The sequence below is a fragment of the Somniosus microcephalus genome, unplaced genomic scaffold (genome assembly GCF_052327205.1).
Source record: "Somniosus microcephalus isolate GS21.2 unplaced genomic scaffold, FLI_Smic_1.0 unresolved_chr3, whole genome shotgun sequence".
NCBI classification, from domain to species: Eukaryota; Metazoa; Chordata; class Chondrichthyes; order Squaliformes; family Somniosidae; genus Somniosus; species Somniosus microcephalus.
In genome coordinates, this window is record NW_028225181.1 from 52,464,273 (window position 1) to 52,490,923 (window position 26,651).

General features: G+C 47.0%; 1 long non-coding RNA gene and 1 pseudogene across 1 annotated transcript in view; one reads left to right on the forward strand and one right to left on the reverse strand.

Annotated features, from left to right (window-relative positions):
- The window catches only part of LOC147091445 (uncharacterized), a 106,129-nt pseudogene extending 102,476 nt beyond the window's left edge, over positions 1–3,653 (forward strand).
- LOC147091441 (uncharacterized) overlaps positions 1–26,651 on the reverse strand; it is a 347,011-nt gene that overhangs the window by 190,476 nt on the left and 129,884 nt on the right. The gene's annotated exons all lie outside the window — the stretch shown is intronic.

Below are 26,651 nucleotides of genomic sequence, written 5' to 3' on the forward strand. Positions count from 1 at the left end.
CTCACTTTCTGTCTCTGACCCTCTCATTCAGTTTCTCTCCCTCTTTTTTCCCTCTCTCTCTGGCTCTCTGTCACTACCTTCACTCTTTCTCTGTTTCCAAGACTCCCTCTGTGTGTCTCTATAACTCATTCTCCCATGTCTGTCTCTCTCTACATATATTTATCCGTCTCTCTCTGTCTATTGATCCTTCAGTCCTGAAATGTCTCTTGTCTCGGTGCCCATCAGTTCAATGCCTGGCCCGGCGCTGTGCTAGACCCAGATCGAGCAGGAAGATCCACTCTTGACCCAGGGCTCGTTCTCCATCCTCCAGTTACCATGTGGCTGATCTTTCATTACAGATTCGGTGAAGACGACAAGTCGTGGAGCCAATGGAGGGTCGACATCAGAAGCTGAGTGCAAGCCGTCAGAGGAGGGACATTCAAGGCCAGGTATCAGCCGGCTTCTGGTAGGACCCATCCAATCAGACTATTCCAGGGTCCAATCCCGGAAACATTCAGTCCCTGACGACACCCTCGGACATTCAGCTATGGAACCTCCCAAATATCCTGCTTTATAATTTGACAGTTCAGTCCCAGTCTCTCCCAATATTAACTACGTAGAATAGAACTGGCCATTCTTCCCAAATGGTCCATGCCAGGGTTTACACTCCACACGAGCCTCCTGCCACCTCTGTTCATCTAACGCTATCAACATATCCTACTATTCCTCTCTCCCTCATATGTTTATCTAGCTTCCCTTAAATGCATCTATGCTATTCACCTCAACTACTCCCTTTGTTAGCATGTTCCACATTCTCACAACTCTCTGGGTAAAGAAGCACAGGAAACTTCGTGATATCCGGCACTGACGGGACCGAGCTGCTGCCGATCGATCAAAACTTCCGGATAGAACAGCGCTAATGTTGAGGAATACGGAGGTTTTCATCGCCGTATCTGACAACAAACACTGTTGCTTAGCAACAGCTTGTAAACACTGGGCCCGTACCTTGGAAGCGTCTCTGAAGCTGTTGCTAAGCTACAGAGATGCTTTCCAGAGCCTGACTGTTATAAAAATGCTAGGAGAAGAAAAAAAACCTAACCAAAACGGCTGCTGATTTCTGCTGTTAGATCGAGGTTTCCGGACATACAACCTCCGGACAAACCAAAGTTTCCTGTATCTCCTGAATTCCCTGTTGGATTTATTAGTGGCCATCTTATATGTATGCGCACTAGTTCTGGACGCTCCCACAAAAGGAAACATCTTCTTTACATCTACCATATCAAAACCTCTTCAGAATTTTAAAGACCTCTATCCAGTAATCCCTCAGCCTTCTCTTTTCGAGAGAAAAGAGCCCCAAACTTCTCACTCTTTCTTTGAAACCACTCCCCCTCCCATTTGCTGTGCTTCTTTTGACTGTGAGGAGTTAGGAGCCGGAGTGGGTCCTCATTTATTGCCCCTCCCCAGTGCCCTGGAATTTGTAGCTGTGGGGCTGCCTTCTCGAGCTGCTGTGGAGAATTGTGGTGGTCGGGTCAGAGGGTGCTTTGTGAAACCAGCGACTGGGCCTGGAATTGTACACACAGATCCACGTTCCCTGGTTCAGCTTCCAGAACAGAAGGTCCTCAGTTGGACCTGCACTCCGGGTTTGCCGTCTCTATGCCCCCTCCCTGTACCCGGTTTTTATTTCTGCCTCTAACTCTGCTCGGCATTGGGCGGGGTTTGGGCATTTTGGCTGAAGCCTTTTCCACTTAATGTTCCAGGGGTGCTGAAGTTGTCGAAGGAGGAGTGTGAGAAGGTCAGTGCCGAGGTCAAAGTGATGTACATCGGCAAAAACAAACTGGACACCCCCGCGAAAAAGGAAGCCTATCTCCGGCAGGTGAGGGAGTTATTCTTCATTCATTCTCGGGTGTGCCGGCACTGATTGACCAACACCAGTTGGCATTGATTGACCAACTCCAGCTGTCATTGACTGACCAACACCAGTTAGCACTGATTGACCAGCTCCCGCTGTCATTGATTGACCAACACCAGTTGGCATTATTTGACCAGCACCAGTTGTCATTCATTGACTGTACCTAGTTGACAATGATTGACCAACTCCAGCTGTCATTGATTGACCAACTCCAGTTGGCATTAATTGACCAACACCAGTTGGCATTGATTGACCGTACCTAGTTGGCATTGACTGACCAACACCAGTTGGCATTGATTGGCCATCACCAGTTGGCATTGATTGACCATCCCCAGTTGGCATTGATTGGCCATCCCCAGTTGGCATTGATTGACCATCCCCAGTTGGCATTGATTGACTATCTCCAGTTGGCATTGATTGACTATCCCCAGTTGGCATCGTTTGATCATCCCTAGTTAGCATTGATTGACCAACACCAGTTAGCATTGATTGACCATCCCCAGTTGGCATCGTTTGATCATCCCCATTTGGCATCGTTTGATCAACCCTAGTTAGCATTGATTGACCATCCCCAGTTGGCATTGATTGACTATCCCCAGTTGGCATCGTTTGATCATCACCATTTGGCATCGTTTGATCATCCCTACTTAGTATTGATTGACCATCCCCAGTTGGCATTGATTGACTATCCCCAGTTGGCTTCGTTTGATCATCCCTAGTTGGCATCGTTTGATCATCCCTACTTAGCATTGATTGACAATCCCCAGTTGACATTAATTGGCCATTCCCAGTTGGCATTGATTGACCATCCCCAGTTGGCATTGATTGACCATCCACAGTTGGCATTGATTGACCATCGCCAGTTGGCATCGTTTGATCATCCCTACTTAGCATTGATTGACCATCCCCAGTTGGCATTGATTGACCATCCCCAGTTGGCATCGTTTGATCATCCCCAGTTGGTATCGTTTGATCATCCCCAGTTGGCATCGTTTGATCATCCCTACTTAGCATTGATTGACAATCCCCAGTTGGCATTAATTGGCCATTCCCAGTTGGCATTGATTGACCATCGCCAGTTGGCATTGATTGAACATTCCCAGTTGCCTTTGATTGACCATCCCCAGTTGGCATTCAATGAACATTCCCAGTTGGGATTGATTAACCATCCCCAGTTGGACTGGTGTTAAGGATAGCGGATTCCCCTTTTGTTAAGTGGAGCGCTATCCCTGGTTTTAAGAGGGAGGGTGTCCCCTTGTGTTAAGAGGGAGGTAGTCGCCTGGTGTTAAGGGGAGAGGCGACGTCTGGTGTTAAGTGGAGGGGATTGATCTGGTGTTAAGTGGAGGGGAGTCCTCTGGTGTTAAGGGGGAGAGGATTCCCTGGTGTAAGGGGAGTGGATGGCGTGATGATAAGGGGAGCGGAGTCGCCTGGTTTTAAGGGGGAGGGGATTCGCTGGTGTTAATGTTAGGGGATTCCCTATGTTTTAGGGACTCGGTGATGTTCCCTGAGAGCCCCTGTTAATGTACGGTGTAACTGCAACACCTTTCTATTGGACCTCACTGAGGGACATCCGTCCATTCCCAGGTACAAGACATGCTGAAAGACCACCTCCCATGCAAGAAACTCGCGCTGCAGTTTCACGGAGAACAGGAGGATGAAGCTGGAAAGAAGAAACGGAAATGACCCGGCAGATCAGGGATTGACAGCGGGTGAACTTCAACCCGAATCTGGGCACATTGACAGCGTCCAGGAGCAGCGGGGGGGGGAGGGGGCTGTTGAGGATGGGGGTGATTGGGTGGGGTGAATAGTGTGAGGTGGGCGGGGCTGGGTGAGTGGGGACAGGGAGTGGGGTGGGGGTTGAGGTGAGTTGTGGTGGGAAATGGGTGGGATGAGTGGGGTCAGGGGATAGGGTAGGGATTCGGGTTGAGTGCTGTCAGGGATGGGGGATTGGGGTGGGGGATGGGGTGAGTTTTATGGGGCCGGGGTGAGTGGCCACAGGGAGTGTGGTCAGGGGCTGGGGTCAGTGTGTTGAGGTGGGGGTGGGATGAGTGGTGTGAGGGTTGGGGCGCGGTGAGTGGTGTCAGGGGGTGGTGTCAGGTTTTGGATGAGTGGAATGAGGTGGGTGGGAGGAGTGGGGGGGGATGGGGTGAATGGGATGTGGGGTGAGTAGGGTCAGGGGCAGGTGTGGTGTGAGGGGGTGTGAGGGGCTGGGATGGGGTGAGTGGTATCAGGGAGTGGTGTCAGGTTTTGGGTGAGTGGGGTGAGGTGGGTGTGATGAGTGGGGATTGGGTGGCTGGGATGTGGGTTGTGTGGGGTCAGGAGTGGTGTCAGGGATTTGGGTCAGGGGGTGAGGGTCAGTGGGTGGGGTGAGGTGGGGTCAGTGATTTGAAGTGGTGGGGTGAGTGCGGTCAGAGGGTGGGGTGTGTGGGCTGAAGTGGGTGGGAATATTGGGGTGTGTTGTGTTGAGTTTTCTCATTGAATTGTTCCTAATGGACAGTGTCCAGGAGCGGTGGTGTGCGGTGTTTAAAAGCGATTTAAAATGTGTTAAACGGAGTCGAAAAGCAGTTTAATAAGGAGTTTAAAAGGAGTTTAATAAGAGATTTTAAAGGTTTTTAAAAGGAGTTTAAAAGGTGTTTATTAAGAGGTTTAAATGTTTTTTAAAAGGAGTTTAATAAGGAGTTTAAAAGGTGTTTAAAAGGAGTTTATTAAGGGGTTTAAAGGGTTTTTAAAAGGAATTTCAACTGTTTAGAAGTTGTTTAAAAGGAGTTTATTAATGGGTTTAATGGTGTTTAAAAGCAGTTTAATGTAGGATTTAAAATGTGTTAAACGGAGTCGAAAAGCAGTTTAATAAGGAGTTTAATAGGTGTTTAAAAGGAGTTTATTAAGGGGTTTAAATGGTTTTCAAAAGGAGTTTAATAAGGAGTTTAAAAGGAGTTTAAAAGGAGCTTATTAAGGAGTTTATTAAGGGGTTTAAATGGTTTTTAAAAGGAGTTTAAAAGGTGTTTAAAAGGAGTTTATTAAAGGGTTTAAATGGGTTTTAAAAGGAGTTTAATAAGGAGTTTAAACGATTTTGAATAGGAGTTTAATAAGGTGTTTAGAAATGTTTAAAAGGAGTTTATTAATGGGTTTAATGGTGTTTAAAAGCAGTTTAATGTAGGATTTAAAAGGCGTTTAAAATGTTTTTTAGGGATTTATAAGGAATTTAAAAGGGTTTTAAAAAGTCTGTAAACGGGGCTTTTAAATGGTTTTGGAAGGAAAGGTTTAATCAGATTGCCCTGAGGTGTTAATGTAATACTGGTGATGGGGTTTCTTTATATTGTGGTAATGTCGCTTTGAGCCTTTGTTTGTTGAGTAGGGAAGTAAGATTCTTCAGTGGGAATATCTTCACACAGTGAGAAACAGACAGTGATACTAAGGTTGTAACCATCTGTTTGATGAGAGAAAGATAGACAGAAAGAAAGATTTGCATCTGTATCGTGCCTCAGGATGTCCAAAGCGCTTAACAGCCAATGAAGTACTTTTTGAAGTGTAGTCACAGTTGTAATTTAGGAAACGTAGCAGCCCATTTGTGCACAGCAAGCTCCCACAAACAGCGATGTATCAATGATCAGATTAGAGTGGAGAGAAAGATCCCAATCCTTGGAACGGAGGCCTTAAAGACTTACAACAACAACTTGCGTCTATACAGCGCCTTTAACGTAGAGAAACATCCCAAGGTGCTTCACAGGAGCCTAAATCAGCAACATTTGATGCCGAGCCACATGAGATATTGGGACAGGTTTTAATGAGGATCTTGCAGCAGGAGAGGTGAAGAGGTTTAGGGAGGGAATTGCATAGCTTGGGGCCAAGGCCACCAATGGTGGAGTGGTTAAAATCGGGGGTGCGCAAGAGGACAGAAATGGAGGATTGCAGTGATCGCGGAGGGGTGGAAGAAGTTAGAGATAGGGAGGGGTCGAGGGCATGGAGGGATTTTCAAACAAGGATGAGATTTTTTTTGAATCAATCATTTGCTGGACCGGGAGTCAATGAAGATCAGATAAGAACCTTCCTGAGAAACACCAGAGCTTGAAACTGGGCAATTAGGGAGGTTGAGTGAAGTAAATGGAGTGAGGGATCTGTAGGGACAAGGACAGAATTTAAATCAGCGTTCACAGAAACATTATCCAGGACACCTCTTGATGTAACTTTGAAACAGGCCAATTGTCATGTAGAAGGAGTAAGCAGAAGGTATAAGCAGTGGGTGCTAGAACTGAAACCGTGTTAAAATCTGATCAATCTGTATAGCGAACTCGGGACTGTAACACGTTTGATTATCTGGCTAAAACTCGCAAGGATTTGTCGGAAGCAGTGGCTGTTGTGTGCAATTATTTTATGCTTAATAAATCTGTGACATCAGACATTCAGTGTTGTTAATGCTATTGATTAAAGGAGTGAATTATAAGTAACCACATACGCATTTACACCTTCTCTAACATAGGCCAACTCCTCTCTCCATTCACTCACTACCCAATCTAGGCCTACACTTGACTCCAGTCCCTCACAACCCGAGCTGGACCTACAACGGACTCCAATCCCTCACTGCCGGGTCTGGCACCACAGCTCACTCCAGTCTCTCACAATCCGGTCATGGGCCTACAGCTGACTCCAGGCATTCACTACAGGGTCTGGATTATACCTGACTCCAGTCCCTCACTACCCGCTCTGGATCTACACGACACTCCAGACTCTCACTACCCAATCTGGGATTACACCCGAATCCAGTTCCACACTAACCGGTGTGGGCCTACACACTAATGCACTACCTCAGTTCCCAGTCTGCGCATACACCTCACATCAGTCCCTTAGTACCTGGACTGATTATCCCCACTCCACTCCCCCTCAGCCAACCAATCCCCTAAACCTTACTGCCCAACTCCCCTCCCCCTCAATACCCCACTCACCGCCCAACTCACCACAACCTCACCTCTCCAATCACCTCCCCCACACTGCCCCACTCCCCTCCACTTACTGTCCCACACCCCTCACCATCACCACCTCACTCCCCTCCCTCTCATCACCCCAAACCCCTCCCAATCACCGCCCCTCTCCGCTCCCCGTCAACGCCCGACCCCACTTCGCTCCCTGTCATCACCCTAATACCCTCCCAATCAATGCAACTCTCCACTCCCCCTAACCTCCCCACTCCACTCCACCATATCCACGCCACTCCCCTCCCCTTCACCACCCCACTCCACTCGCCCTCATTACCCTACTCCACCACCGCTCACCGCCTGACTCCCCATCCCCTCACGGAACGACTCCCCACCCCCACTCCCAGCCTCTCTCCCCTCTCCCTGACCGCTGCACTCCCCTACCACTCAACGCCCCACTTCCCTCCCATTCAACACCACATGCCCAATCCCCTCCGCAGTCCACTCCCCTCAAGGTCACCCTCCCACTTCCCTCCCTGGTAACCGCCACACTCGACTCCTGACCACCACCCCACTCCTCATCCAGCACTGCCCCACCCTGCTCCCTCACCACCCCACACCCTTTCCCGGTAACCTTCCCAATTGCATTACTCTCAGCGCCCCACTCCACTTCCACTCACCGCGACACTTGTCATCTCTCAACCACACTCCACTCACCCTCAATGACTTGCTCCCCTCCCCCTCACCATCCGAAACATCTCGCCCAGTCCCCACACTGCCCAATGCCCTCCCACTCCTCACCAACCCATTCTCCTCCTCACCAACTCACTACCCTCCCCCAATTCACCCCTCTCCCCAACCCCTCATCACCCGTCTCCCCAACCCCATATTGCCCCACTGCCCTCCCACTCACCATTCCTCTCCCCTCCCACTCACTGCCCTACACCTTAGCGCCCCAATCCCCTCACACTCAGCAACCAACTCCCCTCCCCTCTCTACTCAGCTTCCCACTCTTCACCATCCTTCACCCCACAGCTCCCCTCCCCCTCATCGCCTCTCTCCCCTCCCCCTCATCGCCACACTCCCCATCTCACCATCCAGATCTCTCCCCCTCACCACCATCCACAACCGTCCCACCCACGCCCCTCCCCTCCCGCTCAGCACCCCACTACTCTCCCCAATCCCCTCCCCCACAACTCCCAACTGCGCAGCTGTCCCCACCCCACTCATACACTTACTGCCCCACCACCCAGGCCCTCACTGCCCCACTTCTCTCGCCCCACTCGCCTTCATCTCACCGACCCCCTCAAGCCCCACAACACTGCTCCTCACTGGCCCTCTCATCTGCGACTTCTCTCCCTCCTTCTCCCCTCCGGACCCTCCTTCTCCCATCCCCCATCCTCCTTCCCCCTCCCCATACCCAGAGGTGACCTCACCGCGTAGGCTTCTCCACCAACATGGCCGCCCCCACGGATCCGCAGGAACCGCCCCCTCTCCACGGTCACGGGCTCGGTTGAACCGCTATCCCACAGTGCAGCGCCTCCCTGAGCTACCGTTCCAATGGGGCATCTGCCCACCCGGCCCCTGATGGACAGGTAGGCGAACCAAAGAAACGGCTGCTGCTATATATGACCAATGTCAGCACGTCGCTGCTCCACTGAGACCGCGCCTCCCGCTGGCACTGTGATGGACAACTGGGCCAAACAATGGCTGAGGGGCGCTGCCGTGCTTTGTCCAATCGGAGCGCTGCCTTGCTGTTCAAGTTCAGTCTGGCATTAATGCATCATTCCCCAACAAACGTCTGAAAGTCACCTTCCGATTAGGCACTTTACAGCCTTCCGGACTCAATATCGATTCCAACAATTTCAGATCATAACCTCGGCCCCCATTACATTTTTACATGTATTTTTTGATCCACACTATTGTTTTGTGCCCTTCTCCCTTTATATCTCTCCCACATTGCAGCTGTCTCATTCTGCCAGCGCATTTCACACCTAATCTAGAGCTGTCTTTTGTCTCCAGCAGTCCTATCACCATCTCGTCTGGTTTTGAATACCTCTTAATGTCTCTGCACTTCTCTTTTGTTCTTTCACCCCCATTTCCCAGCCCCCAAACTGGCCTTTAATCTGTTTCATTTCCTGTGTTTTCTCAGTCGTGACGAAGGGTTTCGACCCGAAACGTTGACGCTATTTCTCTCTCCACGGATGTTGCCTGGCCTGCTGAGTTTTTCCAGCATTTTCTGTTGTTATCTCTGAAAGTCATTGCCCGACCAGCGTCATTGCGTCATATCGCTTTGACGGACAGTCGAGTGAGGCGCTGCGGGGCGCTGGAACCAATGAGAAACAGCAGGGGGCATCAGCTCTCCTTAAAGCCGAGCGGACCACACTGAATTATGGTTGTGCAAATATATTTCACTGATGTCAATCAAAGAGGGAACCAAACTGTGGAAAGTCAGTGGATGGGGGAGGAAGAAACCAAGGGGAGATGAAGGGAGACAGATGGAGGGGAAAAGGGAACGAAATAGGGGAAGGGCAATTCAATTGGGAAAGTGGAAAAAACAGTATCATAACACAACAGGATGCCATCCGTCCCATCTTGTTTGTGCCGGCTCTTTGGTAGTACTACCCATTTAATCCCAATCCGCTGTTCTTGCCCCATAGAACTGCAAACATTTCCCTTCAAGTGATTTATCCGATTTCCTTTTGAACGTTACTGTTGAATCTGCTTCCACCGCCCTTTCAGGCAGCGCGTTCCAGATCACACCATCTCGCTGAGAAAAACAATTTCCTCCATTCGCCTCTGGTTCTTTTGCCAATCACCTTAAATCTGTGTCCTCTGTTTATTGACCCTTCTGCCACTGGAAACATTTTCTCCTTGTTTACTCCATCAAAAACCCTTCATGATTTTGAATTCCGCTATCAAATCTCCTCTTACCATTCTCTGCTCTAAGGAGAACAATCGCAGCGTCTCCAGTTTCTCCACATAAGTGAAGTCCATCCTCCCTGGAACTATTCTCAGAAATCTCTTTTGGAGCCTCTCCAAGGCCTTGACATCCTTCCTAAAGTGTGCATAACCTCCTTGCTTTTCTACACTATTCTTCTATTATTAAAGCCAAGGTTCCTGTAAGATTTTTTTTATTAGCCTTCATAACTTGTCCTCCAATTCAAAAGATTAGTGTTCATACACCACATGTCTCTCTGTTATTCCACCCCATTTTAAATTGGACCATTTAGATCCTATTTTCTCTCCATATAATTGTTCTGACCAAAGTTTATCACTTCACACTTCTCTGTGTTCAATTTCATCTGCCCTGTGTCTGCCCATTTCACTAGTCTGTCTATGTCCTCCTGAAGTCTGCTCCTGTCCTTCGCATAAATTACTACTTTTCTGAGATCTATATCATCTGCAAACATTGAAATCATGCCCGGTGTACCGAAGCCCTGCTCATTAATATATATCAAACAGAGCAATGATGCCAACACCGACCGTTGTGAAACACCACTGCACATTTCCCTCCAATTCAAGAACTATCTTTCACCACTTCTCTCTGTTTGCTGTCCCTTAGAAAATGTCATATCCGTGGTGCGACTGTCAATTTAATCCAATGGGCTTTAATTTTTCTAACACATCTATTATGTTGTACTTTACTCAATGTCTTTTGAAAGTCCATGTGCACAACATCAACCGCACTATCCTCATCGTACCTCTCCATCACTTCATCAAAGATCAAGTTAGTCAAACACGATGTGCATTTAATAAATCTTTGCTGACTTAAATTTATTAGCCCATGCTTTTCCAAGTGCAAATTCATGTTGTTCTGGATTAATGTGTCTAAAGGTTTCCCCACCAGCGACATTAGGCTGACTGGCCTGCAGTTGCCTGCTTTATCCCTCTCCCCCTTTTTGAACAGAGGTGTACCATTTGCATTCCTCCAATCCTATGGCACTACTTCAAAAGGGCTCATTACGAGTTCCCTTGTTTTCTGTGGTGTTCAACAATGATTTAGACTTCAATGTTGGGGGCATGATTAAGAAGTTTGCAGATGATGCAAAAATTGACTGTGTTTTTGATAGTGAGGAAGAAAGCTGTAGGCTGCAGGAAGATTTCAATGGACTGGTCAGGTGGGCAGAAAAGTTGCAATTGGAATTCAATCTAGAGAAGAGTGAGGTAATGCATTTGGGGAGGTTTAACGAGGTAAGGAAATACACAATAAATAGGAGGATACTGAGAAGTGCAGAGGCAGTGAGGGGCCTTGGCGTGCAGGTCCACAGATCCCTGAAGGAAGCAGGACAGGTAGATGAGATGGTTATGAAGAAATACGGGATATATTCCTTTGTTAGCTGTGGCATAGAATATAAGAGCAGTGATTTTATGCTTCAACTGCATAAAACACTAATTAGGCCACAGCTAGAGTATGGCGTAAAGTTCTGGTCGCCTCACTATAGGAAGGATGTGATTGCTTTGGAGAGGGTGCAGAGAAGATTCACCAGGATGTTACCTGGGATGGAGCGCCTCAGCTATGAAGAGAGGCTGGACAGGCTGGAGTTGTTTTCCTTGGAGCAGAGAAGGCTGAGGGGGGACCTGATTGAGGTGTACAAAATAATGAGGGGCATAGATAGGGTAGATAAAGAGGAACTTTTCCCCTTAGTGGGGGGGTCAATAACAAGGGGGCATAGATTCAGGGTAAGGGGCAGGAGATTTAGAGGGGATTTGAGGAGGAACTTTTTCACCCAGAGGGTGGTTGGAATGTGGAACTCAATGCCTGAAAGGGTGGTGGAGGCATGAACCCTCACAACATTCAAGAAGCATTTGGATGAGCACTTGAAATGCCATTGCATACAAGGCTATGGACCAAATGCTGGAAAATGGGATTAGACTGGACAGGGATGGATGGGCGGCGCAGACACGATGGGCCGAAGGGCCTCTTTCTGTGCTGTAAAACTCTATGACTCTATTACAGGAAAGATGTGATTGCACTGGAGAGGATAGAGAGGAGATTTAATAGAACGTTGCCATGACGGGAGAATTTTAGCTATGCTGATAGATTAGATAGGCTGGTGTTGTTTTCTTTGGGGCAGAGGGGCTGAGGGGTGATTTAATTTGAGGTGTATAAAATTATGAGGGGCGTAGAAAGAGTGGTTAGGAGGGACCTATTTCACCTAGCAATGAGATCAATAACCAGAGGGCATAGAGCTAAAGTAATTGGTAGAAGGATTAAAGGGGATTTGAGGCGAACATTTTTTCACCCAGAGGTTGCTGCGGTTCTGAAATTCACGGCCTGAATGGGTGGTAGAGGCACATTTAAAGAAAGAAACACTTGCATTTATATTGTGCTTTTCACGACCTCAGGACATCCCAAAGCGCTTTACAGCCAAAGAAGAGGCGAGAGTGCTACCCACTGAGCCACAGCTGACATAACTACTTTAAAAAGTTAAAGGCGCTATATAAATGTAAGTTGTTGTTTTTGTTTTCATCTAGGGAGCTCGAGCTTTCGAGGCCCTTCAGTTCCCCTCATGGGAATATTTCTAGCCTGTAGCTGAACCACCTCCTCTTTGAAATCCTCCTGTTGTTCAATAACTGTTTCGCCGACCAACCTTCAATTCCAAAGCACCTGGGCAATTATGATGATATGATCACTGTTCTCGTAACCCCCCCCCCCCCCCCGACTGAAACATGCATCACTTCCTCCGTTCATGTCCCAGAACTAGATCCAGCACTGATTCCTTCCTCGTTGGACTGGCCAGGAAAGTTCCCTTGTACACATTTGAGGATTACCTCCCCCTCTTTGCCCTTTACACTGTTTCAATTACAGACTATATTAGGATAATTGAAGTCTCCCTTTATCACTACCCTGTAATTCATGCATCTTTCAGCAATTGGCCTGCAAATTTGCTCAATTTATCTCCTTCCCACTATTTGTTGGCCTACAGTGTACACCGAGAAGCTTAATATCTCCTTTTTTGTTGCTTAATTCTAACCAAATAGATTCTGTCTTTGGTCCCTCATCTACCTCATCCCTGTCCAGTGCTGTAATAGTTACTTTAATCAATACTGCTACACACGCTCCTTTCTATGCTTCCCTATCTTTCCTGAATAGCTTGTAGCCAGGAATATTAAGTTCCTAATCCGCCCCTTCTTGGAGCCAGGTCTCTGTTATTGCCACTGTATCATACTCGCATGTGGTGACTTGTGCCTGCTGGTCACCAACCTTATTTACCACACGCCATTTATGTACATGCACTCCAACCCCATGATAGACTGCCTCGCAATTGCCTCCAGTCTGATCCCTCCTATTTCTGAACGACTCTATACTCTAGTGCTACTTGCCTCTCCCAGTCATCTGTGCACCTTTTTTCTCCTCCTCAAATGTTTCATCCTGTTGGCAATCTCCCAGCCAAATTAGTTTAAACCCTCCCAACAGCACAGTTGTGGAGAAGTAGGAATGACAGGGGGAGAAGGGGGAAAGAAATGTGGGAAGGGGAATGAAATGAGAGACGAGGGAAATAAATGGGAGACGAGGGAATGAAATGGTGAATTGGAAAGGAATGGGGGGAAGCCGGTGTTAAGATTTCAGGTCCGCCGATTGTGCGGGGAATGTGGGCTCGGTGCGTCTCACAGGAAGTGACCTCATCCCGCTGATGTGATCATCAACATGGCCACTGCCGGCACCACCATCCTGTCCGCCATCTTGTCAATACCCTCCGCATAGACCAGTCAGAGTGAGAGAGAGAGAGAACGGGAAAGATTGAGAAAGAGAGAGACAGAGAAAGAGGAGTAAAGAGACAGGGACATAGGGAGTGAGATAAAGAGAGAGAGAGAGAGAGAGGGAAATGGACCAAGTGGGGAAAGAGAGAGAGAGATAAAGGGTGAGAGGGAGAGAGACGCAGAGCGAGATGAAGAGAGAGAGAGAGATAGTTAGATGAGAATGCTTCATCCTGTTCCAGGAAAGCAGGACGCGGGGTGAAAGTGGGACCAGAAACACCTTATAAGAACGTAAGAAATATGAGCAGGAGTAGGCCATTCGGCCCCTCGAGCCTGCTCCACCATTATATCAGATCATGGCTGATGTTCGACCTCAATACCACCTTCTCGCAATATCCACATAATCTTTGATTCCACGAGAGTCCAAAAACCTACATATTTCAGCCTTGAATATACTCAACGACAGAGATTCCACAGCCCTCTGAACTAGAGCATTCCAAAGATTCACAACCCTCTGAGTGAAACAATTTCTTCTCATCTCTGTCATAAATGGCCGACCCCTTATGCTGAGATTATGACCCCTAATTCAAGACACTCCAGCCAGGGGAACCAGCCTCTCAACGTATACCCTGTCAATCCCTTCAGAATCTTATATGTTTCAATGAGATCAGCTCTCATTCTTCTAACCAACTGAGCGTAGAGACCCATTCTACTCAATTTCTCCTCATACGACAGCCCTCTCATCGAAGGAATCATTCGAGGGAACCTTCGTTACACCCCCTCTAAGATAAGTATATCCTTCCTTAGGTACGGAGACCAAAACTGTGCACAGTACTCCAGGTGTGGTCTCACGAAAGCCCTGTACAATAGCAGCAAGACTTTCTGAGCGGGCCAAGTGATATACGAGGTCGACACATTACCCAACTTAGACTTACGTGAAAAAACTCACACAACCAAACAGTTTGAGAGAAGTAAAAATGCACAGTTTAATGTACAGAGCGCTCTGGGAGAAGAAGAACAGGAGACCCCGCGGTCTCAGCTGCCAGCTTCTGGGTTTTACAATAGTAGCCGAGCTTCTTTTATACAGTTTAAAAACAGGAAAGGTACCATACCAGCAGTTATTACATTAATTCCTTGGCCAATCTGGTACTTTAGCATCCTTCAACTTTGGCCAATCCGATACCTTAGCAACCCTTAATCACATTCTGTCAGAAACAAGTTAATTATATTATTATACCGTTAGCTAGCTTCTTTCACAAACAACTTAATTATGTTACTGTTAGCTAGCTTCTTTCATGTGACATGTTGGTATTTCGCAACCCTATTCTCACAGTGATACCTATGTCCTGCCAGTTGCATAACCCTGCCCTTAAACACCCGTTACCTCCCTTGTTCATAGAGTCATAGAGTCATAGAGTAATACAGCACGGATAGAGGCCCTTCGGCCCATCGTGTCCGCGCCGGCCATCAAGCCCTGTCTAATCTAATCCCATATTCCAGCATTTGGCCCGTAGCCTTGTATGCTATGGCATTTAAAGTGCACATCCAAATGCTTCTTAAATGTTGTGAGGGTTTCTGCCTCCACAACCCTTTCAGGCAGTGAGTTCCAGACTCCAACCACCCTCTGGGTGAAAAAGTTCTTTCTCAAATCCCCTCTAAACCTCCCGCCCTTTACCTTGAATCTATGCCCCCTAGTTATTGACCCCTCTACTAAGGGAAAAAGCTCCTCAGCATCCATCCTATCTATGCCCCTCATAATTTTGCACACCTCAATCATGTCCCCCCTCAGCCTCCTCAGCTCCAAGGAAAACAAACCCAATCTGCCCAGTCTCTCTTCATAGCTGAAGCGCTCCAGCCCTGGTAACATCCTGGTGAACCTCCTCTGCACCCTCTCTAACGCGATCACATCCTTCCTGTAGTGTGGCGACCAGAACTGCACACAGTATTCCAGCTGTGGCCTAACCAGTGTTTTATACAGCTCCATCATAACCTCCTTGCTCTTATATTCAATGCCTCGGCTAATGAAGGCAAGTATCCCATATGCCTTTTTTACCACCTTATCCACCTGTTCCGCCGCCTTCAGGGATCTGTGTACTTGCACACCCAGATCCCTCTGACCCTCCGTCTTGCCTAGGGTCTTTCCATTCATTGTGTATTCCTTTGCCTTGTTAGTCCCCCCAAAGTGCATCACCTCGCACTTTTCCGGGTTAAATTCCATTTGCCACTGTTCCGCCCATCTGACCAACCCATCTATATCGTCCTGCAGACTGAGGCTACCCTCCTCGCTATTTACCACCCTACCAATTTTTGTATCATCCGCGAACTTACTGATCATACCCTTTACATTCATATCCAAGTCATTAATGTAGACCACAAACAGCAAGGGACCCAGCACCGATCCCTGTGGTACCCCACTGGCCACAGGCTTCCAGTCACAAAAACAACCTTCGACCATCACCCTCTGCCTTCTGCCACTAAGCCAGTTTTGTATCCAATGTGCCAAGGCACCCTGGATTCCATGGGCTCTTACCTTCTTGACCAGTCTCCTGTGCGGGACTTTATCGAAGGCCTTACTGAAATCCATGTATACCACATCCACTGCGTTACCCTCATCCACACACCTAGTCACCCCCTCAAAAAATTCAATCAAATTAGTCAGACATGATCTTCCCTTGACAAAGCCATGTTGACTATCCCTGATTAATCCTTGCCTCTCCAAGTGGAGACAAATTTTGTCCCTCAGGATTTTTTCCAATAATTTTCCTACCACTGATGTTAGGCTCACTGGCCTGTAGTTCCCCGCTTTTTCCCTACTACCCTTCTTGAATAATGGTACTACATTAGCGGTTCTCCAGTCCTCTGGCACATCCCCTGTGGCCAGAGAGGTCCTGAATATATGTGTTAGAGCCCCCGCAATCTCCTCCTTTGCCTCACACAGCAGCCTGGGATACATTTCATCCGGGCCTGGGGATTTATCCATTTTTAGGCCAGCTAAAACCGCCAATACCTCCTCCCTCTCGATGTTAATATGTTCGAGCATATCACAGTCCCCCCGCCCTATTTCTATGTCTACATCGTCCTTCTCCATAGTGAAAACAGATGCAAAAAATTCATTTAGAGCCCCTCCTACATCTTCCGGCTCCACACACAGATTGCCACTTTTGTCCCTAATGGGCCCTATTTTTTCCCTAGTTATCCTCTTACCCTTAATATACTTATAAAACATCTTCGGATTTTCCTTTATTTTGCTCGCCAGTGTTATTTCATGGCCCCTCCTTGATCTCCTAATTTCTTTTTTAAGTATCCCCCTGCACTTTTTGTACTCCTCTAGGGCTTCCTCCGTCTTTAGCCTTTTGTATCTACCAAAAGCCCTCCTTTTTTTCCAAATCCATTCTCGTATATCCCCTGACATCCAAGGCTCCCTGTGGTTTTTGGAACCACCCTTGACCTTTACGGGAACATGTTGCCATTGTATGATCTCAATCTCCCTTCTGAAAGCCTCCCATTGCTCCGATGCGGATTTTCCTACAAGTAGCTGATCCCAGTCCATTTTGGCCAGATCCTGCCTTATCCTATTAAGATCGGCCTTCCCCCAATTTAGAACCTTTATTTCCGGCCCATCCCTGTCCTTTTCCATGGCCACCTTAAATCTTACCATATTATGGTCACTATCACCAAAGTGCTCACCTACTAGCACTTTTTCCACTTGGCCAGCCACATTCCCTAGAATTAGGTCCAGTACCGCCCCCTCTCTTGTAGGACTTTCTACATGCTGGCTCAAAAAGCTCTCCTGGATGCACTTTAAGAATTCTGCACCCTCTGAGCCTTTCACACTCTGACTATCCCAGTTAATATTGGGGAAGTTGAAATCCCCCATTATTATTACCCTATTATTTGCACATTTCTCTGAGATTTGCCTACATATCTGTTCCTCTATCTCCCCCTGACTGTTTGGAGGCCTATAGTACACTCCCAGCAAAGTGCTTGCCCCCTTTTTGTTTTTAAGCTCCACCCATATGGCCTCATTAGAGGACCCTGCTAATATATCATCCCTCCTTACTGCAGTAATTGACTCCTTAATTAATATTGCGACACCCCCTCCTCTTATACCTCCCCCTCTGTCTCGCCTGAAGATTCTGTACCCCGGAATATTGAGCTGCCAGTCTTGCCCTTCCCTCAACCATGTCTCCGTGATAGCAACAATATCATACTCCCATGTGTTTATCAACACCTTCAGTTCATCCGCCTTATTTGCAAGACTCCTTGCATTAAAATAGATGCCATCCAGCCTTGCCCTTATATATTTGCCCTGTCTACCAAGCTGACTTGTTTTTTTCTCTATAATTGGCAGCACATCCCCCCCTATTTCAGCTCCCCTCTGTATCCCATCCCCCTGCCAAGTTAGTTTAATGGCAGGCAGTAACAAGTGGGGTACCACAGGGATCTGTCCTGGGCCCCCAGCTGTTCACAATTTACATTAATGACCTGGATCAGGGAGTCGGATGCAGCATTTCCAAATTTGCAGACGACACTAAACTAGGAGGGGGGGTGGGCTCAGAGGAAGAGACCAGGAAGCTCCAGAGCGATTTGGACAGACTGGGCGATTGGGCGGATAAATGGCAGATGCACTATAATGTGGACAAGTGCGAAGTTATCCACCTTGGGTGCAGGAACGGGAGGGCAAATTATTATTTAAATGGCAATAGATTGGGAGAGGGGGAAGTACAGAGAGACCTGGGTGTTCTTGTACACCAGTCACTGAAGGCGAGCATGCAGGTGCAACAGGCGGTCAAGAAGGCAAACGGTATGCTGGCCTTCATAGCAAAAGGGTTAGAATACAGGAACAGGGATACCTTGCTGCAGCTGTACAGGGCACTGGTGAGACCACACCTCGAGTACTGTGTACAGTTTTGGTCGCCTCATCTGAGGAAGGATGTTCTTGCCATGGAGGGGGTGCAGCGGCGATTCACCAGGCTGATACCAGGAATGGCGGGAATGACCTATGAGGAGAGACTATGTAGTTTAGGGATGTACACACTGGAGTTTAGAAGATTGAGAGGGGACCTCATAGAAGTGTATAAAATTCTGACAGGTCTAGACAGACTGGATGCAGAAGGAATGTTTCCCTTGGCGGGTGAGAACAGAACTAGAGGACATAATTTAAGGATAAGGGCTAAACCATTTAGGACAGAGATGAGGGGGAATTTCTTCACTCAGAGAGTGGTGAACCTGTGGAACTCATTGCCACAGAGGGCAGTGTATGCCAGCTCATTAAATATATTTAAGAGGGAATTAGATATATTTCTACGGGCAAAAGGGGTTAAGGGTTACGGAGAGAAGGCGGGGACGGGATACTGAATTAAAGGATCAGCCATGATCTCATTAAATGGCGGAGCAGGCACGAAGGGCCGAATGGCCTACTCCTGCTCCTATCTTCTATGTATCTATGTATCTATGTAAACCCCCCCCAACAGTGCTAGCAAACCTCCCCGCAAGGATATTTGTCCCGCTCTGGTTCAGGTGCAACCCGTCCGACTTGTACAAGTCCCACCTTTCCCAGAAGCAGGCCCAGTGATCCAGGAAAGTAAAACCCTCCCCCCTACACCAACTCTTTAGCCACGCATTCATCTGCTCTATCCTCCCATTCCTATACTTACTAGCACGTGGCACTTGGAGTAATCCAGAGATTACAACCTTTGAGGTCCTGCTCTTTAATCTGTTACCTAGCTCCCTAAATTCTTGATGCAGGACCTCATCCCTCTTTTTACCTATGTCGTTGGTACCAATGTGGACCACGACCATTGGCTGTTCACCCTCCCCCTTCCTAAACATAATTTTTCGCTCTTACAGTTTCACCCCAACAGTTGACTAGCCGTTCCTGTCTTACGTCTGTACAAGTGACATCACAAGTTGGTGCAAGCAGATCAAGTCAGCTGTCTGTTATGCCAGTGTCTGCAAAATGTCAATAAATGTCAAGTATTTCAGCGGGCACTACGGTGCCATTTTAAATTTTCCTCCAACACCTTGTATTAAATGCCAACATACTATTAGCCTTGCGAATTGCTGGCTATACCTGCATGTTAACTTTCAGTGTTTTTTGTACAAGGACATCCAAAATCCCTTCGAACACCAACATTTAAAGGTTCCCCAACATTTAAAAATATTCTTTATTTCTATTCTTCCTACCAAAATGAATAACCTCACACTTCCCCACATTATACTCCATCTGCCACCTTCTTTCCCACTCACTTAACTTGTTTATGTCCCTTTGCAGGCTCTTTATGTCCACCTCGCAGCTCATTTTCCCACCTAACTTTGTATCATCAGCAAATTTGTACACTTTACACTCGGTCCTTCATCTAAATCATTCATATAGATTGTAAATAGCTAAAGCCCCAGCATTGATCCTTGCAGCACCCACAATAACAGTCTGCCAACCTGAAAATTACCCGTTTATTCCTATTCTCTGTCCTCATATAAACCACACGGTCTTAGAGATCGTCCGCGGGTACAATTCTAGACTCGACGGGGAATGTAGCTGAGCCAGTGGAAATATGGAAGCAAGGAGCGGGGTAACCGTGATTGGCGGTGATCTGGATCATGCTGAGCCCCAGCCGAGCTATGCTGGGAGCTGTTCTGTTTCCATTTTTTCCTTATTCAATCACGGGATGTGGGCGTCGCTGGCAAGGCCATCATTTATTGTCCATCCTCAGTTGCTCTTGAGTAGGCGGTGGTGAGCCGCTGCAGTACGCAGTGCTGTTATGGTGGTGGGGCTGGGAGGCGGGGTGGGAGGGGGCGGTGGCGGCGGGGAGAATTCCAGGATTTGGTCCAAAAGATGTTGAATTAATGGCGATATATTTCCAAGTCAGCCTGCGTGATTGGGAGGTGGTCGTTCACCCATGTGCCTGCTGCCATGTCCTTCTATGTGGAAGAGGTCGCGGGTTTCGGAGGTGCTGCCACAGAAGCCTTGGCGAGTTGCTGCAGTGCATCTTGTAGATGGTACACACTGCAGCCATGGTGTGCCGGTGGAGGAGGGAGTGAATGTTAAGGTGATGGATGGGGTGCCAAACAAGCAGGATATTTTGTCCTGGATGGTGTCGACCTTCTTGAGTGTTGTTGGAGCAGCACTCATCCAGGCAAGTGGAGAGCATTCCATCACACTCCTGACTTTTGCCTTGTAAACGGAGGAAAGGATTTGGGGAGAAACAAAATGAGACACTCGGAAAAACCCAGCCTCTGATCTGCTCTTGTAGCTACAGCATTTATGTGGCTGTTTCCGTTAAGGTTCTGGCCGTGGGATAACCCACGATGTTGCTGGTGTTGGATTCATCGATAGTAATGCAAGTAAATGTCAAGGGGTGGTGCTTATACACTCTCTTGTTGGAGATGCCTCTTGTGTGGCGGGAAAGTTACTTGCCACTTATTAGCTCCAACCTGAATGTGGTCCAGCACTTGCGGCATGTGGGCACGGACTGCTTAATTATCAGAGGAGTAGCGAATGGAGCTGAGCACTGGGTAATCAACAGCAAACATCCCCACTTCTGACCTTATGTTGGAGGGAAGGTCATTCATGAAGCAGCTGAAGATGTTTGGGCCTAGGGCACTGCCCTGAGGCACTCCAGCAGCGATGTCCTGTGGCTGAGGTCATTGACCTCCACAACCATCTTCCTTTAAGCTAGGTGTGACTCAAAGGGGGTGGGATTCACATTGACTATAAGATCAGCTTAGGGGCGAGTTGAGTAACTGGGTGGAAGCCTGCAGGAGAACAAAGCAGAGTGGGCTGTTGAAGGATCATCAGGGACTTTTTTCCCCATCTGAGCCAAACTGGTACCAAATCAGGTCCATTCCATTGGCATTGCTGGAGGAACAATAACCAAGATCCATCTAGTTCACCTTCTCCCATCCTGGTAGACGCGGGGTACAATGATAATGGAGTTGTTGACTAATCACAGCAATCAATCTCATTCAATTAGCCTACAGCAGACCCAGACATGAGATGAGGAAACCCCCCAGTGGTGGAGAGCTTTGGGAACCATAGATCCAAAGTCACCTGTTCCTCCCCAGCCACGCTACGCTTAACACGTCATGGCTCAAGTTACTAATACACTTTCCGCAAGAGAAGTCTCTTGAATGTGCAGGGAATATCTGCTTCCAGCATCTCCCTGGGGATCCTGTTCCATAGATTGACTGACTGTTTGCTGCAGTAGCATTATCGCAGATTCATTTTTAGGTAAAATAATTACAAGGCTAATGAAATGTTAGGCTTTATCTCAAAGGGTGCTGAAATACAGAGAGCTGGATTTATGCTACAGTTGTATGAAGCTCTGGTCAGACCCCATCTGGAGAAACTCTGTTCAGTTCTGGGCACCGCACCTCAGGAAGGATATATTGGCCTTGGAGGGGGTGCAGCGCAGATTCACCAGAATGATACCGGGGCTAAAAGGGGTAAATTATGAGGAAGGGGTGCAGAGACTGGACATGTATTCCCTCAAGTGTAGAAGGTTAACGGGTGATCTACTTGAGGTGTTTAAGATGATTAAAGGAGTTGATAGTGCAGATAGAGAGAAACTACGTCCAGAAAAAGGGAGCACAACCACAAAATTAGAGCTAGGCCGTTCAGGGGTGATGTCAGGAAGCAATTATTCACACAAAAGTTAATGGAAACCTGGAGATCCCTCCGCCAAAAACATGTAGCTGTTAGAGTTCAGTTACACATTTCAAAACGGAATGTTGTGTTAGGTAAGGGTATTTAGGGATATCGAACCAAGGTGGGCAAATCGGGTAAAGATACAGATGAGCCATGATCTCATTGAATGTGGGACAGGCTCGATGGGCTGAACCACCTACTCCTGATCCTGTGTTCCTATGTAACCCATTGAGTCAGATGGATTTGCCAATGTGTCCACATTGAGCAGAATACAATGGAGCAGCTCGAGGTGCTGGGAATGGGGGACCGGCCCACCAGTTACTGTAGTATCCCATCTGATCCCAGACATCACCAATCATCTAACAGCGAGCGTTCCTTACCGAAACAACACAGGTTTCTCATGATCAGATGATCAAGCCATTTCTCCAATATCAATAAGCTTCTTGAAACGTTCAGATTAAAAGTTCAAGGATTTATTGAGCATACAGATCATGCAATAGCAATTAAACATACACTAAAAAGATCAGGATTACAAACACACCCGAACGCCAGGGAATCAAATACATTACATTTCTGAGCTCAGTAGTCAGGCCCTTCAAACCATTGCAATCCAAATCCTCATTACCCTCTGCCACTTTATTCCTAACTTTCTAATCTACAGACTTCCTTGTCCAAATGTCCATCAGTAGAAGCTACACAGCCCTGGCCATGTCTGCCTCATGTGTGCAGTTTTCCACCTTTACACTACAGAATGGTGATCAATGGGTCATTTTACAACACTTCTATTGACTGACGCGGGTGAAGATGGGAACATCTCACTTTCCACTTCCTCGGGAATAAAACTCCGGATGAGGAGAATCTCACAGGACCCGCCCCTTATCAGTAATTTCAGTTAATAAAGCTGGTGTCGTTACTGTTTCCACTGGGCTCATGAGCTCGGTATAACTTATTTACTTCGTTATCTTATCAAGCATTTAGCTTTTTTCACACATAATTGCTATTCTACCAAATAAAATCTTTACTTATAATTAAATGTTTGATTCTGTAAAGTCCAGAACCAACTATTTCCCCCACTCTGCTGAAACCCCAATTAAAAAGATGAGATCTACCCAGAGGTTCTCCTTTTAACAGGACTATCTGTTGCCCTTGCACCTGTTATCACTGCTGACAGCTCCCTGAAGCTTAGGAATCTCTACACAATGGTAGGTCTTTAATGAAGTTCCCTCATTAAGCAGGAGATCACTTCCTCCTGAACTGGGCCAGATCTCTACGGTCAGTCTTGGTTCAGCAGTCCAGTGGTCACTACTTAAAAATGGAATGGTATTTAACACAGCAAAGGCTACAAGCTCCCACACACCTGCAGTATGAAGAGGAATCAATAGCGATATAAGAATAGCACACGTCTAGTTGGAGATTAACCATTTGCTGACAGTCTCCTTGGGTTAAAGAAGTTGAAGGTGAGGCAGAACCGTAATTGAGCGAGGCTGTGAAACACACAGAGACGGGATCACGGGCTCCGGGAGCTTGCTGAAACGGTCGGTCGCCTTCATTCTTCCACAACCGAGCACTCAAGGTCATCCACACTCAAATCAAACTCCTCGTTCGCACATTGATCCTTCAACATCGACTTCACCTGCATCACAGACAGGAGAAAGGATGAGTGTTGCAGCAAGCATAGGGAGGGAAGCGAGATAGACAGAGAGAAAGATAGAGAGAGGCAGAAAGAGAGTGACAGTGTATTAGAGAGACAGAGAGAGACAGTAACAGAGAGAGAAAGACAGAGACAGAGAGAGAATGAGATAGTTAGACAGAGAGAGACAGTGACAGAGCGAGAGCAAGAGAGAGGTAGACAGGGAGAGACAGCAACAGAGGTAGACAGTGTATGAGTAACAGTGACAGAGACAGGGACAGAGAGAGAGAGAGAAAGAGACAGTGACAGAGATAGACAGTGTATGAGAAAGAGACAGAGAGAGAGCAAGAGAGAGATAGACAGAGAGAGACAGTGACAGAGATAGACAGTGTATGTGAAACATAGAGACAGAGACAGTGACAGAGAGAGAGCAAGAGAGAGATAGAGAGAGACAGTGACAGAGATAGACAGTGTATGAGAAACATAGAGACAGAGACAGTGACAGAGAGCAAGAGAGAGATAGACAGGGAGACACAGTGACAGAGATAGACAGTGTATGAGAAACATAGAGACAGAGACAGTGACAGAGAGAGAGCAAGAGAGAGATAGAGAGACAGTGACAGAGATAGACAGTGTATGAGAAACAGTGACAGAGACAGTGACAGAGAGAGAGCGAGCGAGCGAGAGAGAGAGAGAGACAGTGACAGAGATAGACAGTGTATGAGAAACAGAGACAGTGACAGAGAGAGAGCAAGAAAGAGATAGACAGGGAGAGACAGTGACAGAGAGAGACAGTGTATGTGAAACATAGAGAGAGAGACAGTGACAGAGATGGACAGTGTATGAGAAAGATAGAGACAGAGACAGTGACAGAGAGCAAGAGAGAGAGAGACAGAGAGAGACAGTGAGATAGATAGACAGTGTATGAGAAACATAGAGACAGAGACAGTGACAGATGAGAGAGGAGCGAGAGATAGAGAGAGAGACAGTGACAGAGATAGACAGTGTATGAGAAACATAGAGACAGAGACAGTGACAGAGAGAGAGCAAGAGAGAGATAGACAGAGAGAGACAGTGACAGAGATAGACAGTGTGTGAGAAACATAGAGACAGAAACAGTGACAGAAAGAGAGCAAGAGAGAGATAGACAGAGAGAGACAGTGACAGAGATAGACAGTGTATGAGAAACATAGAGACAGAGACAGTGACAGAGAGAGAGCAAGAGAGAGATAGACAGAGAGAGACAGTGACAGAGATAGACAGTGTATGAGAAACATAGAGACAGAGACAGTGACAGAGAGAGAGCAAGAGAGAGATAGAGAGAGAGAGAGACAGTGACAGAGATAGACAGTGTATGAGAAACATAGAGACAGAGACAGTGACATAGAGAGAGCAAGAGAGAGATAGAGAGAGAGACAGTGACAGAGATAGACAGTGTATGAGAAACATAGAGACAGAGACAGTGACAGAGAGAGAGCAAGAGAGAGATAGAGAGAGAGAGACAGTGACAGAGATAGATGGAGAAGTGAAATCCCTGTTCTATGCGGACGACCTGGTTCTGCTGTCTCCCACAGAACAGGGATTACAGCAACAACTAGACCTACTCGACAAATACTGCCAAAATTGGGCTCTAACAGTAAATCTAAAGAAAACCAACATCATGATTTTTCAAAAAAGGCCCAGATGTCAGGAAAACAAATACCAGTTTACCCTCAGTGATACCACTATAGGACACACTATGAGCTACACCTACCTTGGTCTAACTATTACAGCATCAGGGAGCTTCAGCATAGCAGTGAATGCACTAAAAGAAAAAGCCCGAAGAGCCCTATATGCAATAAAAAGAAAATTCTACAACATCCAAATCCCAATCAAAATCTGGCTCAAAATATTTGACAGCATAATCCTGCCCATTGCACTGTACGGTAGTGAAGTATGGGGCCCGCTAAATCACCAAAGCTACACTAAATGGGAAAAACATACAATAGAAGCCCTACATGCAGAATTCTGCCGAAGCATCCTTCGCACCCAAAGGAAAACGCCAACAAATGCATGCAGAGCCGAACTAGGCAGATACCCACTGATAATAAACATCCAAAAACGAGCACTAAACTTCCTAAATCACCTCAAATCTAGCTCCCCAGACACCCTTCATTTCAAAGCCTTTCAGACCCAAGAGCTAAACCCAGAAAAGAGTCCCCTGAGTCAGCTGCTACGGAAACTAAGTACTCAGCCGGACCCTGACCAGCCCCAGACCAACACAGCCGCCCAAACACCAATCCGAGTGAACCAAATCATTAAAAAATGCAAAGAAACCTACCTGGAACATTGGAACAAAATAACCGAAAGCCAAAGCAGATTAGAATGTTACCGGGCCCTAAAAAGAGAATATAAACTGGCAGACTACCTCACGACCATCAGAGACACAAAACAGAGACAGACCCTCACCAGGTACAGACTAAGCGACCACCAACTGGAAATTGAAAAAGGCAGATACAAGAAATCCTGGCAGCCTAGAGAGAATAGAATATGCGATCAATGTCTGGCTGGCGAGGTTGAAACAGAAATGCATTTCCTCCTAAAATGCGAAAAATTCAACACATCAAGAAACATATTATTCAACAAGCTAAGCCAAACAACCCCAGATTTCAAGGAATTGGATGATCTGTCAAAATTGAGATTAGTCCTAGGAGAAGGAGACAGACCATACCTTGGGGCCAAATATGTAACAACATGTCACAACCTGAGGACTGTTTAAAATTAAGACTGTTTAAAATTAATACTGAACGTACCAAATGAAGTACAAAGACTGTTTAAAATTAATATTGTTTAAAAGTAATATTGTATGTACCCAACAAATGTCAAATCGATTGA